This window comes from Cryptomeria japonica, chromosome 4, assembly GCF_030272615.1.
Source record: "Cryptomeria japonica chromosome 4, Sugi_1.0, whole genome shotgun sequence".
NCBI classification, from domain to species: Eukaryota; Viridiplantae; Streptophyta; class Pinopsida; order Cupressales; family Cupressaceae; genus Cryptomeria; species Cryptomeria japonica.
The window spans coordinates 133,823,963-133,837,607 of NC_081408.1; positions in this window are offsets into that span (position 1 = coordinate 133,823,963).

A 13,645-nucleotide genomic window follows, 5' to 3' on the forward strand; every position below is an offset into this window, starting at 1 on the left:
TCAATGCCACAACACTTAGAGAACACAAAGATGTATCCAGACCACAAAACCGTCATATTCATAATACCAAAACTATATCCAATGAAGATCTAACAATAACAATCGACACTAGCAATAGATTCCAGACCCAGGCACTTCCGGAACAACCAATTGAACAACTGCAATATCATCAACATAACAATATAACTTTGCACCATAGACATTTCGAACTAATAGACATTCTGAACCAATCCGAAACAACAAGTTTGACATTAAAAAAAACAAAACACATCAACACATACTTCCAACACTATCGTACTCATTGTGACCCCTCTTACATCTTTTCCACCATCACTAAATGACGATAAGCAAGATCATGAGATGGATGATTTGCTAGACTAGATTCAATTGTGTAGTAGATTATTTTGTATGTTTTCTTGCATGTGATGTGTTCCCCATGATGTTATGCTTGGCGCATCTTTGTGTTATGTTAAACTCACTTTGGAGGGAGGACCCTTGTTTCTTTATCAGAACAAGACAACCAAGGAATCCAACTTGTTGTGGCTATTTTCATTTATTTGTATCTTACTTATTCTATATGTCCTACACATGTTGTGTCATAAATGTGATGTTGTTGTAAATTTAATTTTGTGTTGTCTACTTGGTGAAGATGCAAAGTATTGAGATCTCTCTTTTGGATCTCTTCCATGTTGATCCAAAAAGACTTGAATTGTTCATCTTGTGTGCTCTTCTTCAATTATGCATAGTTCCACTACCTTTGCGGGGATGAGGTCATTTCATTATAATCATAATTGATATACTTGATTTATTTGATGCAAATAGTGACCCCAAATAGTGGATACCTTATGTGCTCTCTTTTTATCTTGTGAGCCATCACCTTTGGTTTGCCTATGGGGGCATTTTCACTATTGCGATGTGCTTGTCTTTTGGATGTATGTAACTTGAAGCAATTTCTCCTAGTAAGGCATAAAAAAATGCTATTAACATTGGGGCATACACTCCACTCTATGTTACATTATGTGCAAACATTACTGAGGTTTGGTTTGTTCACTTTGATCAAACAACATGATATGTTGGTGCACGCTTCAACACCCATTTTGTAGTCAACCTTTGTTTGGATTAATTTGCAAGCCGAGGATTTTTTTTGTAGTTCTTGTTCTTGGTGCACGGTGCAATACCCATTTTGCAATTGATTTTCTATTGAATTATTTAGCAAATTGACTTTTTTCTTTGTAATCTCTCTTTCTGCCAACTTGACTCATAGTAAGTAGTTCCTTACTAGACCAAGAAGTCATATCTCTTCTCTCTCTCTCTCTCTCTCTCTCTCTCTCTCTCTCTCTCTCTCTCTCTCTCTCTCTCTCTCTCTCTCTTCTCTCTCTCTCTCTCTCTCTCTCTCTCTCTCTCTCCCTCTCCTCTCTCTCTCTCTCTCTCTCTCTCTATATATATATATATATATCCTCATATGACTCATAATACTAGCTCCTTACTAGACCTAGAAGCCATATCCTATTCTTCTATTTCACACATTCTGTGTGTTCAATCATTGTTGCTTTTTTTTATCTAGATGTTTTAGACTAATAAGATCCTAAGGCCTTGGGGGTTGGTGTTTCTTGTCTCTTTAAAGTCTTGGTGAAATTATTTCGATGCTACCATGTAATTTACCAAGTTTCATAAGGCTAGGTATAAAAGTAAGTCTTATCCCCTCATTTGAAACATTTCTCAGTCATGTTTCCTCAAGAACAATTCAATTCCAATTGTACAAGAAATCAAATCATTAAGACAGTGAAGGAGAGCTCAAGTATTCAAATTTTCAAGCATTCAAGGTGGCATCCATGATCAAATTTATGTGAAGACATAGATACGAATTTCTACATAGAATAATCAACCTTTCATGAAAATTTCAAGGCAAGGGAGATTAATCAATGAAGGTATAAAATTTCAATTCAACATTTTATTTCTAGATCTAGTCCTTTCCCTACAAGGTTACACTCTCTTTTCTATTCATTTGTCATTCTAGGGTTAATTCAAAACCTAGGGTTTGACCTAGGCAAACCCCTATCAACCCAACACCATTTTTCACCTCTTGTGTGTGTTAAATATAGGTTTATCAAAGAAGGAATATATAGCTTCGAAAATTGTAGACTAAGACAAAGATATTTAGATTTTGAAGAGCCTAAAAACCTTGAACGTTGTAGCTTAGTTACAATGTTCGACACTTTTCTAGCAAAATTTTAGGAAAATACTTAGCAACATCTTGATCTTGAATCTATTTTTGATGTCTACATTGGACACCTAGAGGGAAATGATGCCTATCTACACAGTACAACACTTTCAAGCTCAAATTGTAGATATGGGTTCCTTTTTATTCCTTGTTTCCAAATGTATACTCAGAGTCTGCATACTTGATCTATAGCTTACTATTTATGTTGATTATTCGCAGTTTTACATCATTATCTCTAGTGCTAACATTTAATCATTCCATCGTATCCAATTGCAATAATTCAATAAAAGGAAGTAACCAACCATTTGTGCCCAACTCTACCATTAGGTTTGAAGTTGGGCCTTATTGGTCATTTACTTAATATGGACTAATGTGAATGAGTTTGATTATTAGTTTGCATGTTTAAACTGTGAATCCCATTCTTCACCATCTACAATGGTTAACTGTGAATTCTTATTTATGAAAAATCCTATTCCATATTCTATAAGTAGGTATTGAGATCTCCAATTCTTGAATATTTAGTTAGTTTCACGTGTGAGATACCCCTTGAAATGTGATTTATTTGTAATGATATTTGAGGGATAAATTTATGGTTGTCTTTTGTTTCATTTAAAAATAAATAAAATTGGGTTCCTAAAGGTGAAGTAAATTGTGGTAGGTTTTTTTTATGTTTAGCATACCATAGATACCCTTCTAAACACATGTAATTTTTGGTAATTTATGTTTGATTCTTCCTTGAGCCAAACATTTAAAACTTATTCATTGTTAATACTCTTATTACCAATTTTGACTTCTATTTCTTCTTATGAATTTAGTTCTTCTATTTTTTTTGTATTGGACAAATTGGTAATGGAATATTAAAGTATATGGTTTTCTTCCTCATTTTATTCTTGAGTTATTTCTTTGATATATGAATTATCTATATCTACTCCTAAGAGTATGTGAATGATCCTATTGTCATTTTTAAATGATAGTTCTTTTTTTCTTGAATCTACTATACCATTGGAGTTAATAAACCATTGTGCACCTAGTAATGCACTGGAAGTGTCAAATAGTTCTTTCATGGTGACTATTTCAAATTCTATGACTTATTTCATTCCTAGGACATTAACTTATAATTTTTCCAAGTTTCTATACCCCCATTGATGATCCATGATCTAGGATGATGTTATAGGGTGTGTTTCCTAATTTTAATTTTCCTAACTAGTCCTATATTTTTTTGGGGCCATATTCATGATTAATATTTTTGATGATCATGAGTGGTCTATTTTTCCATGTTTTATTTGTATTAGACATTTTCCTAACCTATGGTTTTAGTATTCCTGCTTATTCCAATATTTATAAAATTGCTTTTATTTTTCTAAAAAGTTATTATGTTGCACCTTTGTTTGGATAATTGCTTTACAACAATAGCTTCTTCTTTTGAGAAGCACTTCTTTTCTTGATTTTTCTTTATTAGTAATATGTTTATATTTGATGAGTATTTGATCATATTGGCAGTTATTGGGATTTTTTACCTTCATCTTCGTCTCCATCCTCTATGTCATATGCAGGTTGCTTGTTCTTTGTGGTATTAGTACCTTGCTATGTTACTACTGCAACTTTATTTTTTTGTTTGGCTCCTTCTAGATCCTTCTATTTTAACCTTTGTCTCTTCTTTGATATTATTATTTGAAGGATTCTTCTTCCTCAAAAAGTTTTTGGAGTTATATTTTTCTTTCCTTTGGAACCTTCTAGTCCCATTAAGATACTTCTTTGGGGACCTTCCTCACGATTATTGCACCTTTGGATGCATTAGGTCTTTGCAACTCATCAGTTTTTACTATGGTGATGCATTATTAGAATAATTTTGTGCCTTGTTGTAATCAAATAGGTCATGATCTAGGCTACCATAAAAGGTACATTGTTTCATTTTATCAAACCAATGTTCTATTGCATAGTGCCCATGTTTGTCACACTTTGCAATAATTTGCAAAGTTCTTGAAGATGGATCATGAAATTTGATTTGAAACATTGAGGAAATAAACTTACACAGTTGATACTAGAAGCTATGCATAATAACATTATGTATTTTGAATATTATATAAATCAAAATTTAAAACTAATCATTAAGGCTTAAACACGTAGGGTCTCACATCACTAAGACAATGCAAGAGCAAATATAGGGGGCATTACAAATGCTGAATTGATTTGATACACCTTTAACATTCATATTTCACCATTGACTTGAGAGCTAAGTACCGTTATCATCTTACATTTGAGTTTTAAAACAACATAATTTCAATCATCAGAATTTTAAATTCAACTTTGATTTACTTAACATTTCAAGATTTTGCACACTTTCATTTGTTACATGTATTTAATTAGCCCGATTTAATCCATATACAACTATTTATTAGTCTAGAACTATTTCAAAGGATTATTTTGTGAGGATTGATAATAGGCCCCTCACTCCTTATATTAATTGGCATTTAACCATCACTCTACTAATGGGGTTGTTACTTGCTTTGTAATACTATTAACAAGGTTTTTAATTTTCTGATATCACTACCATATCCTTAGCTATTTTTTCTCCAACATCTCCACTAATTCCTCATCATGCATAACTATTACTTCTACACTCTTTTGACTTGCACACACCTCTTACTTCTTACCACATGCCTCCTCTTGCAAGGAATCCATTCCATTTTCTTTTTCCCTCCACCGTCTCCATCTTATTTTCCTCGAATACAAATAGTGGACCTTTTTCTCTCCCTTGCATTTTTTCAATGTGCTCTAGATTGAACACTCGACCTTCTTCTTGCCTCTTGCCTTCTCCTACATGACATGTACTCCTTTCCTCTAATATAAAGCTTTTTTTTTTTTTTGTCTAGAGTCATTTTTAAAGATTATTTAGTGAGGGTTGATAATATGCACCCCACTCATTATAAGAATGTGCTTTTAACTATCACTCTACTAATGGGGATAATGCTTGTCTTATAATACTACCAACAAGGTTTTTACTTTCCTACAATTCAACCTAAGAGGATATCACTATCATTTCCCTTTCTATTTTTTCTGTAACATCTTCACTTATTCCTCATTATGCATAACTATTGCTCCTACATTCTTTTGACTTGTATATACCTCCTACTTCTTACCACATGCCTCCTCTTGCAAGGAATCCACCCCATTGTCTTTTTCTCTCCACTACCTACAGTCTTTTGGCTTGTACACACCTCTTACTTCTTACCACATGCCTCCTCTTGTAAGAAATCCACTCCATTTTCTTTCTCTCTCCACCACCTTCACACTTTTGACTTGTACACACCTCCTATTTCTACCACATGCCGCCTCTTGCAAGGAATCAACTCCATTGTCTTTTTCTTTCCACTACCTATTGTCTTTTGGCTTGTACACACCTCTTACTTCTTACCACATGCCCCCTATTGCAAGGAATCCACTCCATTTTCATTTTCTCTCCACCATCTCCATCCTATTTTCCTCAAATACAAACATTAGACCTTTTCCTCTCTCTTGCATTCTTTCTACATGTTCTAGATTAAACACTTGACCTTACCTCTCTCCTCGTACCTTCTACATCACATCTACTCCTATCCTCTATTTTCCTTTCCATGTTCCTCAAATATACCCCATCATCATCATCTATGAGACTACTACATACCTACCAATAAAAGTAGGATTGCCACTTTAACATACCTACTAGCACTAAGATAATCACTTTAATATATTCAAACCTTAATCTTTAGTACTAAAACGAAATGACCCAACCACTTTAATCACAACGTCTTTTAACTAGTTCTCTCCAAAATCTTTTTATTATTCAAATAAATCAATTCAATAATTTAAACTTGAAAATAATATTTCATAAAAAAAAATTGAAACGCACTAAATATAAATGGGACCTAAAAATATAAATGGGACCTAAAAATTGAAACGCACTAAATATAAATGGGACCTGTTAGTTTCATTTCTGTACATTTTTTACCGTGACAGATGGTTTTCTGACCCACTTAAACTGACTTCTGTCATATCTTCGAATAAAGTAAAAGTAAAGTTAAAAGTAAAGTTAGTGCCCGAAATTGCACGGCACTAAAGGACAATTGAAATCCGTGTCAAGCTAACTTTCAAAGGAAAATGGCAGAATTATCTTGCAAATAGACTCGAACTTCGCACCAAATCTGTCCCTACGACAAAGCGTCACCATTAAACCAAGAGCCCGTTTGCTGTCAAAAACTTTAATAGTTTTACTTGACTTCTACGTACGGCAAAGCGATCTTTATTTATTAGGCCGAAGGCGTCTCATTCTATGAAATGGACGACCTCAAAAATTAAATCGACGGTGTACATTTCACTAGAGGTGTGCAAGACAATTGAACCGTCTGTCACCGTCGATTGTAAAACAATTGCTTAACGTACAAACTCTTTCATTATGCACGGCAATATGAACTCTGCCATTTCGCACAACAATATTAACTTGCCCCGATGCACAAGGAAAGATTGTGCAAATTTTGTTCTATTTATTTTTATATATTAAGAGGGAATATTTTGAGTATTAACATCTAAATGTTGACAATAAGAGATTTATAAATCCTCCTTAAAATTAAATTGATACAATATTACAACATGACAAAAGGGTATTTCAATTTAATTGTGTTTAGGGCCATAAAAGGTATATCGTGACCTTCCTTAAACTATGATAACTAATCTTCTATAAACATTATCTTCGTGACCTCCATAGTATACGAATATTAGAAATAGGGAAATAAGTTTAGGCACATCCTAAGATATTAAAAGACACTATCATTATTAAAGGAATGGTAGAGAGAGAATGCTCAATTGTTTCTTTTAGAACATATACCAATAGTATTGGGTTATGCATTGTGATCTCCTTAAATTTATGCCTTCATTATATTGATATTGAGAAACTTAAGAATATGATAACTATGAAAATACTATCCGATGTGTTCCTATTGGAAATGAGGTTATGTTTATCTTGTCCTAGTTATGGTTGATTACTAATCTTTAGACCTAGGAAATTTCCATAATGTTCACCTTACTCTAGAGTAAGTGTAGAATCATTAGGGTAAGGAACTATGGATTATAGAAGAATAGAGATATCAATGTCTTACATAATGTCAACTCTAAGGAACCATGCTTCCACCTTAACGTTATTGAGATTCTTGTCACTAATGAAAATATGATAATGTCCAATTTTCATCAGAAAAACATGATAAGTTACCTCAATGTTTATGATCAAAATAACTGCAATAGAATTAGTGTCTACAATTGTAAAGATTCTTCGTATGATATGTGTGAACTTCGATACCATTCATTTGCATATGCAAGCATTGTTTATTATGTGCAAATCAAATTTTGGGTATATGAAAGACATAACTATATGTGAATGCTCATTTGATTGTTGATTTCATGTTTGCATGTTACCACCAAGTAGATCTATCTCTCATGTGATATGATTACATAGAAAGAGATGCTTCAGTAGTTCAATGAATTCTTTTGTTGACTTGTGGACATGTTAAAAAATATTGCACCTATATGCATTTATATACTCTTGTATTTTGTTGTATGCTCATGTATATTTTTTTGAGCTTTTATATTCATTGTGTGTCTTCCATGTGTATTATGTGTGTATTGGATGGGGTTTGAATATGGGTTAAAAGAGAAGGGTGAGTTTACAGAGAGGTTTAAATCTCCGCTTTCACTCATCTGCCGATAGTCATCCTTGAAAGATCTTTGGCCAAATTTCTATTGATTTTTTAGTATATTCTTGCTAAGAGAATCACTATATTTTTACTCTCTTCCATATCTTAGTGTTGATACTAGATACACTAAGTTGCACCAGATTCCATCCCCTGCTAGTTTCGACTCGCTAGACTTATTTGTGCAAGGTCAGTGGTTCTTTGTGCCAGGAAGAACTTTGGGGAAGCGTAAATGCTTTGCGGTTGGGCAATAAAGTGCATTGGCAGTGTTATCACCCATGATGTAAGTGTGGGAGATAGATGTTGGGAGTCCCTATCAGGATGATATTCAACTTCATTTTATATAATTCATTATATTTGACTTTATGGTCTTTTGTAGCATAATTAATTTTTAATATGTTTAGCCAATCTCTTGGACTATGTAATCAAACATTGTGTTGAGTTGTAACATTATGTAACTACTTTTTGGTATATTGAGCACAATGGATTATTCAATAAAGTGAATTCTTAATTATGTGTAATTTTGTGTAAAATTGTTGTAATTATGCAATTAAATATTTTGATAATATGGAGGCCTCTGCATTGATAATATATATCATTGATATTTTATTTAATATTACGTCATAATTTACAGAATAATTTAATATTATTTTATAAATAAATAAATAATTTTTATTTTAGTCAAAGCAATTAGAGTGTGTAGGAGAAAATTGTTTAGTAGAATTTCCTATAGATGTCTTGAAATGAATTTTTATGGTTGTAAAATATGCACAAAATGGACTTGTAAAAGTCGTTGGAAACTCTCAACCAAATAAAACATTTATCATGTATAAAATTGGTCCTAAAAATCCTTGCATATATTCTATTCTCTCTCTATTTCAAACATACCATAAGCCTATTGGTAATGGAGTTTTATTATCTTTCTCATTTTTCAAAACCCTATCAGAGGATACATAGTTGATTTCAAACTACCACTTCTCCATTAATACATTTTTTGCAAAACATCATTTGTTAAATGATCTACCAATTAATGTCATGTATTACATAAATGTATACAATAATTTTTTTTCAAAACATCATTTTTTAAATGATCTACCAATTAATGTCATGTATTACATAAATGTATACAATAAATAGACCATTTTTGACATTCCACACTTGTATAAGAAATTAGTTTATATTTTAATTAATAGTATAAATATATTATATTAATGATAATAATTTAAATTTACAAGTTTTTAGTATTTTAGTAGGGCATAGAGTTCATGAACATCAAATTTAAATATTTAGAATATGAAGTTACTAGCATGAAAATCAACTTCAATATGAAGGTTCAAATCTGTAAGTACTATGGCTTAGCAAGGATACAATGTTATGATCACATAAATTTGAACTTTGATAACCGCAGTATCAATACTGTAGTCACATAAATCTGTCCATTTTAATTAAATGAATATTTCGTATTTATTTGATTAAAAATCCACTAGCCACCAGTTAATTAAATTAATATTTAATTAATTCATCCCCAAACATTCTTCTATTAATTAAATAAATTATTCAATTTATTTTAATTAATTCATTAAATCAAATTCCATTCAATTAAATAAATAAAATCAATTTATTTAATTAAAATCCCTTTTCCTCTTTTAAATAAATTAAATAAAACATTTATTTAAATCATTATCTCCACCCCACTTGCATTTTCCTACAAATGCAACTTGCACACATTTTGAAATAAATGAATTTTTATTTTAAATAAAATCCTATTTTCCCTCACCCACCAAATCCACTTGCAAAATCTAATCACCTTCTAGATTCTTCTAACCCCTTCCTAATCAGCCTAATCCATCCCCTAATTATTGTCACATTCCTAAGCAAAATGGAGTCACTTCTCAAAATGGCCCAAAGTCTTGGATAACCATTGAAGGTTTTCAACCTTCAACCACCAAAAACCCCAAAGTCTTTGAAAACCATTAAAGGCTTCCAACTTTCAACCACTTAATTCCCCAAAGTCTCCAATAACCATTAATGGTTAATTCAACCCTCCCACATGGTTAAAACATTTGTTTGACTCAACCTCTATCCAACCACAAAGGTCTCATCAAGCATTTAATACTTTGACCATGATTATCTCTTAATCATTTGCACAAAGGTTTATCCTTGGATTAACTCCTAATCCAGTGGGTAATCCTAATTTAGGCTTGACCCTTAGCCTTTAGATAACCATGAGGTCTTCTCAGGCCTTTAATGCCTCCAACCTCTTCTTTCAACCCAATCCTGTGTTGACACTTGTCATTATTTTATTGGTGCCAATTGTGCACATGGATCCCCAACTTTCAAGCTTGACCCTTGATTAAACCTTTCAATCCTGGCCATCCATTGCTCCATTTTTCTTATAAATAGAGCCCATTCCTTCATAATCCAGATCCTGAAAACTTGTAAGCATTTAGACTATAGCCATTTTAGAGAGCATTTAGCATAGCATAACTAAATATTGTCTTTTGGTTAAAACACATCATTTTAGCATTAAAATAGCTTTTCATTTCATGTTTAGAGCTATTCTACAATCTCAATCCTCCATAAGCATCCATAGTGCAAAAAGCTGCTGAGAGCTACACTATTTTGGAACTTGGAGAGGAGAGGAACAAGGGAGAAGGAGCTAATCTCATGCTAAGAGATAGTTGGAGATGTCTCTTTGTCTTTACTTCTTTAGTTAGATTGATTAGCATGTGTTTTTAGTATCTCTTTTGGAATGCCTTCATTTGTTTTGGTTTTTGAATTGACTAACTCTAACATCTTGTGTGTTTTATGTTGTTTGATCTTGAACTAACATTGTGCCATTTATGAGGGCATCAAATACCATGAACAAATTTAATTAATAATATAATAATTGAAAGAAAATATGTTTAATGTTTAAAACTTGTTCTCAAATAAACAACATAAATTAATTTCTATATGCTCTCTTGATAATAATAGAAAAACTATAATGTACAATAATAATGATTAGAAAAAAAAATATATATATATATATATATATATATATATATATATATATATATTTTTTACAAGATGTTTCTAGTCATTATTCTTTTAGAAGATGTGGAAACATTTTACCTAAAGCTATAATTATTGATTATAAAAAATAAGTTTTCTATTAAATAAAATTATCTTAGCAACCCAATCCTAAAAAGGGTTATTGATCATCACTGCGTAATTTTAATAGGTTTGAAAACCCTTACCCAAAGCTATAGTTATTAAATGTTTGTGTACAAAAAGGTTGATAAATTATAAAGTGTAAAGTAATCTTGAACAATAATGGAGGAGTAATATGTGAAATGATTATTCACAAGGTCACAAGCTTCATGATCTTGAACAATAAACTTGTTAGCTAAGATATTTAATGAAGAAGTAATATATGAAATGATTACTTCACATGGTTTCTAATATTCATGATGATATGAATTAGAAGTAATTCATGTGAATTAGAAGTGATTGTTACTCATTATAGAGAGGGGGAATTGATTTGAAATTTCTTAAATTATTGTTAATAAGAAATCATAATAAAGATTGATATATTAATGTGAATAAATAAATAGTTTACTCTATTAATTTTATATTATTTTTAATAGATTAATTATTTATTTTTTACTTTGTAAAGGCATCTTAAATATTTCAATGACATACTATCTCAATTTTGCTTGTCCTCTATACTCCTTGTTTTCCTACCTTTTCTCTCATTATTGGGGGATGTTTTAGAATTTTTTATTTTAAATCCCAAGGGTACTCCTTATTTAAGTTATATTTAGGTTCATTTCAATGTTATGGTTTATCTTTGACAACTGGTATTGTTTTGGATAGTCGTTGCTAGGTAATTTTAATAGGTTTGAAAATAATTTCCCAAAGCTATATTTATTATAAAAAATGTGGATACTAGAAGTTGGATTCAATTCATCAAATTTGTCTTAAGCATAAAGTGATTTTGAGCAATAAACTTATTAGCTAAGATATTTGATGAAGAATTGTTCCTAGGAGTAATTTATGAGATGATTATTTCTCGAGCTTTCTAATCTCCACTATCATATAAATTACAATTGATTTTTACACATTACAGAGTGGGAACAAAGATTTGAAATTTTACTAATATTATTTATATTGGAGTAATAATAAAGCATAATAATTATCTAATATATTAGTGAGAGTAAATAAATTAAATTCTATGATTTTATATTAATTAATAGAATAGTGATATATCTTCTACTTTATGAAGCCATCTTAGATATTTCAAGGATATGCTCCCTCAATATTTTGTGTCCCTTGTATCCTTTTTTATCTTTTCCCTCTATTTTTTTTTGGATGTTTTGGATGTTTTTAAGAAATCTCAAGGATGTTGGTTATTTTATGGAGGTTACTTCGGGTTGTCTTAATGTTGTTGTGACACCCCAAATCTATTAAGAACGTCTTGATTGTTAGAATAAAATTTGATCTTTTTATGATCCTTTGATTCATTGATAGTTATGGGCTATCATCAAGTTATTGTACCTTACAGTTTCAACTTACAAATGTAAATTTGTATTTTGCACATGTAAATTTCACTTATAATTATAGCAAGGTTAGAGAATTAATGGGATAGTGTATGATCTATTGTAATATGTTGAGAGGTTTATAAATATAGGCAATATCTCTTAATATTTCTAATCAATTCATTCAATATTGCTAGTTTGTCTAATAGAGGCCCTAGATCTAAGTCTGATTTGACGTAGCTAAGGAATCAAACTAAGGGGTGACATGAAGTTTTTGATTTTTTCCCAAGTGAACCCAAGGAAATCTAACCAAACATAAATTGAACTTATGATTTTTAAATATTTTCTATTTCTTTTTTATTTATTCTATTAATTTTGACATTCAATGTAATCACAAGTAGTGACAAGACCATTTATATTCTCAAATACTCAATAAAATCCTCCAACTCCAACTTGGACCTACTATTAGGTCTCAAATGACATGGTAAAAAAAGATCATTTTCATCAATTGATTAGTTTATTATTCTTTTCCATTAAATGTAATTAATATTCTTCAACCTATTATAAAACTAAATGGAGAAATATGATTAGAAGAGTAATAAAGAAATTTAAAAAAGACACATTTCTTGATCTTACTTCAAAAGAAAACCTTATAGTTTATTAAATTGTTTACCATCTATGTAATGAGAGGTTGGATTGAATATCTAATTAAAAATATTTTAAGAATTGTTATTTCTAGATGAAATATTGAATAAATAATTTTATTTACATAATAATGAGGAAATCAAATATTTAAGAAATTTATAAGAAAATAAGAGAATAAGTATCAATATTAATTTATTAAAAAAAAAAGTTTTATGGTGTATCATTTAAGCATAGACTCTTCAATTTATATATTCAATAGGAATTTAGAGAATAAAGGCAAAGTGCGAGAGAATCAAAAGCATGAGAAAAAAAGAAGAAAAAAGGAAACAAGAAAGGGGCCCCATTTTAGAAAGTGAAGGGGTAAATTAAGGTATAATTGATAACACCATACCCTATCTCTCAGCTTCAAAATAGTAATATTCAAATCAATATTCTAGTTGGCTTGTTCTATATATTCATGACTATCAATACAATTAGAGAATTAATCTTAAGCAAACAGTTAATGGATATATTTTATGTGAGTCATGGCTGGACAATTG